Genomic DNA, 7,006 nt, shown 5'->3' with positions numbered 1-7,006 from the left:
TGCAGCTTTCTGAACAAAACATTCCCAGGCCACAAGCTATTTCGCCTTGGGGACAAGGCGCTCGTCAGGGTGGCGACATTGTCAGGACCAGACCCAAGGCAGTACTAAAGAGAGGACATGAACAGAAGATTCAGACAACCAATGGCTCAGATGCAAGGATAAACATCCATCAAGATCAACAGCTCAGATGTCTCCTCGCACCTCGGACCAAACTAAACTCCACCACTGTTTTGTAACTGTTACTCTGGTTACTGTTGCTGAGCTAGCTTTGGCCTTATATTTTGTTGCTCTAGAATTCTCCAGTCAAGTCGATAATTCTCCATTTCATAGCTTAGCGTAGAACCCTAGTTCCTACACTGCAAAGACGGGGTATCTTACCTCCGATCTACCTCAAATTTGTACCAAATATTCCTATTCTTGACACTGTGAGTGATGAAATGAGTAGATCGATCGATTCCCCCTAAATTGGTTCTTACATGGAGGCGCTCAAGGACCAGGTGGGGCTGTGCCGCTGGGACTACGTGCTCCGCTCACTCTACCACCGCGCCATCCCGGCGTCCCTCTCCTCCTCCCTTAGCCCGCCGTCGGCAGCGTGGCCGCCGTAGGCAGGGCTGCCCGGCCCAGGCGATCAGAGCAGGAGAAGCTGCACAAGGCATGCCAAATCGTCTGCTGGGGACCCAACTGATTGTGTAATACTCCCTCCGATCCAAATTATTTGTCGCTCAAATGGATGTACCTAGCATTGAAATACATCTAGATACATTCATTTGAGCGACAAGTAATATGGATCGGAGGGAGTAGCACATTTTTGTTCTACTTCTCCATTTCTATTCCTTCCCATCTTGGTTATCCGTGAATGATGTGTAAATCGAGATATAAGTATCCACTGTTTGTAAATCGAGATATATGTCTCAAGGTCTGTCACACAGTCGGTCCTCTGATCTGAGGCGAGCTGCCAAGTGACAAGGCAAATATAAGAAAATGGCATTGTTCTTGTTCTGCGCAAGGAACAACTACCTCTTCGCTCTTGGATATTACCAATCTCAGATGTGTTTTAAGGCATTGGTGCCCTGGTGATCATATCTCACCCAATTTCAACGGTCATTCGAACTGGCTAAGTTAAGTGGCAGGCCACAATGGATTTATAGTAGACAGGGACAAATATTTAGATGCATCAGAGAAGTCAACATCTGACAATAGTAGATATAGAAGAAGAGTTTGAGAGGCCTCTACCACCATCCGGGTACAGTTTCCATGGTTCATTCTGGTTGAGCTTCCATATTAGTGTACATGATATGGTGTTTTCTCTTGACTCCAGGACAAGAATCCTTTAAAGATCATGCCTAAAAGGGAGTAAACTCTTGAATCAGCAATGTAAGATGGTAAGACAATAAACAAGGGGAAAGTGGGAGAGCATAACACTGTAATTGTTGCTGCTATTCCAGCTGATCATAGTAGTCCTGTACTAAATTAAGATTGAAGGGAGCACAAAATATTAGAGCATCGCAGGTCTCAGCCTGCTACACTACTCCTGTATTCGTAAGACATTCTTGCCCGCTGTCGCGCTGAATTATAATAAGTTCGTTCATAGCAGACACCAACAAGGCAACAACTTTGATTCAGAAACAGGATACATAAGATCTTTTGAGAGTCATAAGGAGTTTAATGTGCAGAATATAAGGCCCAGATAATATACTCAAATGATATTTCATTCTCCATCCACTATAGAACTTAGCATCCTGCCCATGTTGCACACTCTGATGCCTTGGTAACTTCATTTACATCTGACCAACAACAACACACAACCACCAGCGACCACTCCACCATGTTGCTTGTTTATAGATGATGACCACACCAACAAGGCACCAGATGATGATTATTTATACATAGGTAAGCAAACATGACATGGCTTGATGCTGTCAGCATCCACAAATTCCCTGAGAATTATGCCAGTGACAGGCTTAATTGAATTTACAGCACAACACATGCTAGGAAGAACTAAAAGTGGCAGGCTTGACCTGGGTACAGTCTGCTGGAGTCGGTCCTACGTTTTGTGTCACTGGTTGTACATCCAATATAAGTGGGGTGTTGTCTGATTTCTCCGGCACCACCATGTTTTTCAAGGACTTTGCTGGTGCTCCTTCAGGTTCGGCAATCACCCTCTTCCTTTTTGATGTCTGATGCACAAGAACAACATTTGAGTGGAAAAACATGGTATGATGACAGATGGAATATGTATTGATAATGGATGGGCATGTCAGCTCGACATATATGATGAGTAAACTAAGCAGCTGGCGGTGCAACAAAGTAGAAGAAATGCAAGACAATGATAATCCCCAAGTGCAAGGAATCATCGTAGCAATTTCGAAATGTGGAAGTGATAAGTATGGAGTGTCGAACCCACAAGGAGCGAAAGATAAGATCAATATTGTATCAAGTCCTATCTGCCAGTGATACGACTCTACGTACACTGAACGTTTGCTTCCAACTAGATACGAGAAATAAAACTACGTTGTGGGTATGAAGAGGATAACTTTGTATGATATTGGAGAGCTAAAATATAAAAGTAGGTGCTGTTATCATAAAGTTAGAATATAGTACTAAATATTATAAATAGCGAGTGTGGAATAATGATGGATCGGTGTGCGGAATTATCCTAGGCAATTGTTAACAAGACCTGTAGTCGTCATTGCAATTTCATACGAGGGAGAGGCATAAGCTAACATACTTTCTCTTCTTGGATCATATGCACTTATGATTGGAACTCCAGCAAGCATCTGCAACTACTAAAGATCATTAAGGCAAAACCCAACCATAGCATTAAAGCATCAAGTCCCCTTTATCCCATACGCCACAACCCCCTTACTCGGGTTTATGCTTCTGTAACTCAAGCAACCCACTATAAGCGAATCATGAACGTATTGCAACACCCTCACTACAAAAGAATACACTTCCGTGATGATACGTGTTTGTCATAGTAGGTCGCGTTTTTGGTCATGCATGTACATCCATGACAAATTTATGACAGAATCAAGATAGTCATACCTGTGCTGTCGTAGAAGTGTTCCATGACATTACCAAAATTATCATCACGGGAGTGTCCACTTCCATGATGATAAATCGCGCGTCACAGAAGTGCTTTCGTCAAGGGTGACGGACACGTGGCATCCACCGTAACGGAACACCGTTAAGCTATCGGGTCGGGTTTTGGATCCGATAACCTGTTAACAGCCCCGACCAATGGGGATTTTCCACGTGTAAAATCATCATTGGCTGGAGGAAACACGTGTCGGCTCATCATTGGGATAGATGTCATCCACTCATTGGACAGAAGGCGCCTATGATACGTCGACACGTGGCACGGCCCAACAGTGGCCCATTCCTGTGAAAAGGCCGTCTCGTTTGACTTGGTCAAAAGGTGGCGGGCCGGCCCATGGAAAGCCTGTTAACGGCCTGTTCGCGTATAGCTCATTTACAGCTTGCTAACCCAAGGCCCGTTACGCCCTATCCAAATTAGGCCCAGTAGCGTCATTTGGGCCATCCAATATGATTCCAGCCCATTTTCACTTCTGGCCCCATGTATGGCCCATGGCGTCTTTCGACCCATATGAGGCCCTTTGTAACTATTGCCCCATTAACAACCCGTGTTGAAACTGGCCCGTAATGAACAGCGTATCACTTTACACCCAAAAATGGCCCATGGTGAAACTGGCCCGTAATGAACAGTGTATCACTTTATACCCATTAACAGCCCGTTATTCCATTGGGCCATTTCCAGCCCAAGTTATCTTTCGGCCTTCTGAGGGCCCATTTATTCTTGGGATCATTTGCAGCATTCGGTTACTTACGACCCGTTACTGTCATTTTCTGCTTGTGGGCCAAATTTAGCCCATCGTTACAGTCGGCCCATTTGTGGACTGTTAATCTGTTGGGCCATTTTCATAGCATCAACAAATACGGCCTATTAACGGCCCGTTATGGTCAGCCCATAAAACGTACGATTTCCATTAAAGGCCCGTCTATGACCCATTAAAGGCCCGTACAATACCCATAAATGAGTTGGCCCTTACAAGGCCCATGGATCCTACGAGACGTAGAAGGCCCATGGATCCGACGGCCCACTGATGGCCCATGGATCCGACGGCCCACTGAAGGCCCATGGAGCCGACGACCCAATGAAGGCCCATGGGTCCGACGACCCATTGAAGGCACATGGGTCCGACGGCTGATTGAAGGCCCATGGATCCGACGGCCCGTACATGACCCATGGGATCGTATGGCCCGTGAAGGGCCATGGTCGGGCGAGTTGGCCCCCGTTTGAACGATATAGCATATTCAAAGAATTATCCTACTCAATACTATCACCTCTAAAAAGCATACACTATACAACAAAGAGATCAAGGCATAGAAAGGTAGAATAATCCTACACTATACAATAAAGAAATTACAGCCGATTATACCCACTGGGCATTATGGTTTGGCACAGGTGTTAATAAAGCATACACAAATAGCAAATTACATACACTGGGTAAATACAGCTCATACATCATGGACGCGCATCAACTTAACTCCATTTGAACTATAATCGATTGGCCGGATTCAGGTAGCACAAATTTTAGTCTGCAAAATCTCCAATTCCTTCATGGTTACCTCAGTGTCTTGTTTCATTTTTTGACTCCTGCATCTAATACCTGCATGTCCAGTCTCATCTTGTTGATTAAATGTTGACAATCATGTACACGTTGTCTTGCCACCTCTAGTTGATGCTCGAGAACATCAGCACATTCCAATTCCAATCCATAATCATTCGGTAACGACCATGCCGCACTGCTCGTAGATCTTTGTGTTGATGTCACTTCATCCTGAAATGTTTCTGTAAGTACACATGACTAGGGAAAAAATATAGTTACAACAGTGAAGCGAGCAAGACTATTTTGTACTACATGGCAAAACAGGACTAACAATAATGTTACACGTCATGAAGCATAAGCAGGTGATATTTTAAAAATTATAAGAAAGATAGTCTGTGCAGCCTGCATACAGAAATGAGCATTTACTATGTCTGCACTATGTAAAAACTAGGCATACCTTCGAACTGGATCTCCAGGTACTCTTGGAGAGCCTATTGTAGTGTACAACCAAACCTTTATGTCACCTATGAGTTAGACAAGGCCCCACTACAACAACCCTTAGTGTTTAAATCGTTGACAAGCTCCGTTAGAGTGTTAGGTCAAGAACAACAAGTAATCAAAGCAAACAGTCCTAGTATGGCTGGCTGATGCAAATAAGCAATTGAACAGATGTGTGAGCAAATCTTACATATCAAGAAAAGAAGCAAAGAAGGAGGCTTAAAGACCATCACTTGACTGACCAGATTTAAGGGGCATTTAAACATCATGTGCAATGTATGAACTAACATAAACATTGCATATTCCAGATTCTACAATGGAATGCACATGTATTAAGTTATGCCATGTATGATGATGCCTAAATGTATAGATAGCAGGCAGGAGTGATTCATCATTGCACGCACAATTGAAATGCAGGTTAAGAGCTAGTTCAATTCCACCTTTTCAGGGCATATGTTCAAAATAAGCCATAAAAGATGTAAAGAAGTCATTTTTGAGTTATGGGCTTGGGCTTAACTAATTTCGATTTGGAGGGGGGTGTTTCGGGTAGAACCTCACTAAAAATGGAAGGGAAGGGGAATAGTGAAATGACTCTGTTGTCTGCCTATATTACACTCAAAATGCAACTGCTGACGCCCGTGTCACACCTGACCCTCAAGTAAAAACAAACACGCACACATTCATTGCCTGCCCGCTTGCATCTCCTCTCCCCTTTCCCTCTACCTCGATCCCCTGTCTGCAGCACTAGGGTTCCTCCAGCGAGCCTTCGCCACTGGTCCCATCTGGCCTGGTCCTCGATGATGCTATGTCCAGCTAGACTACATGGCCGGCGGGTAGGGGCAAATCTCCCTGGCTGCTCCTCCCTCTGGCACCGCCCCTCATTTTCATGGTCTCCAGCAGCTGCTCCACTGTGGTTCGTCCAACGCACTACTCCGGCGGGCGCTGCACAACTACGGCTGATGCCACACTGCAGCAGAAGGAACCTTATTCCCCCTCCCCTCCTACCAGGCCATGGCCTTGAGGTGCTGTTGAAGGATGATCTCATCCAACAAGGTGAGGAGCTCCTCTGATATTTTGCCAATTTTTCATTCTGATCCACTATACGATGAATTGCTATGAGCTGCTTCTGCTGCTGCTATATAATGCATTGCTATGAGCTGCTCCTGCTGCTGCTATATGATGAATTGCTATGAGCTACTGCTGCTGTATGATGAGTTGCTATGAGCTGCTGCTGCTACTATATGATGAATTTCTATGAGCTTCTGCGGCTATATGATGAGTTGCTATAAGCTGCTCGTGCTGCTGCTATATGATGAATTGCTATGAGCTACTCCTGCTGCTGCTATATGATGAATTGCTATGAGCTGCTCCTGCTGCTGTTATATGATGAATTACTATGAGCTGTTGCTGGTATATGATGAATTGCAGACTGCTGCTGCTGTATGATGAGTTGCTATGAGCTGCTGCTGCTGCTATATGATGCTTTCAAGTGGTGCTGCTATATGATAATAACCAGCCACTTGGACCATCGAATTTCAATAAATAATTGTTCTTCATTTAAATGTGGGTCATGCATTCTTCATTTAAATTAGACAATGGGATCTCTATGGAAAACATTGACCAAAGTAGATTGTGCCAAGTAGATGGTATCTTTGTATTTGCATTTTGAGCAAATAGTGATGGTATGTTTTCCCATCATATTAATTACTGCACTGGGTTCAATTTGTGATGTTTGCAAGTCAAATTAATTTCCATATGGGTAACAAAATAAAAAAATATAATGCAATCTAGACTTTCCGCTGATCATATCAAAGATAAGCTGAAAACGCAATGAAAAGAACTGGTTGGCTTATTACATGGAGCTTATATTCACAGGT

Source organism: Triticum aestivum, chromosome 7B, assembly GCF_018294505.1.
Source record: "Triticum aestivum cultivar Chinese Spring chromosome 7B, IWGSC CS RefSeq v2.1, whole genome shotgun sequence".
NCBI classification, from domain to species: Eukaryota; Viridiplantae; Streptophyta; class Magnoliopsida; order Poales; family Poaceae; genus Triticum; species Triticum aestivum.
This window is presented reverse-complemented; position numbering follows the sequence as displayed.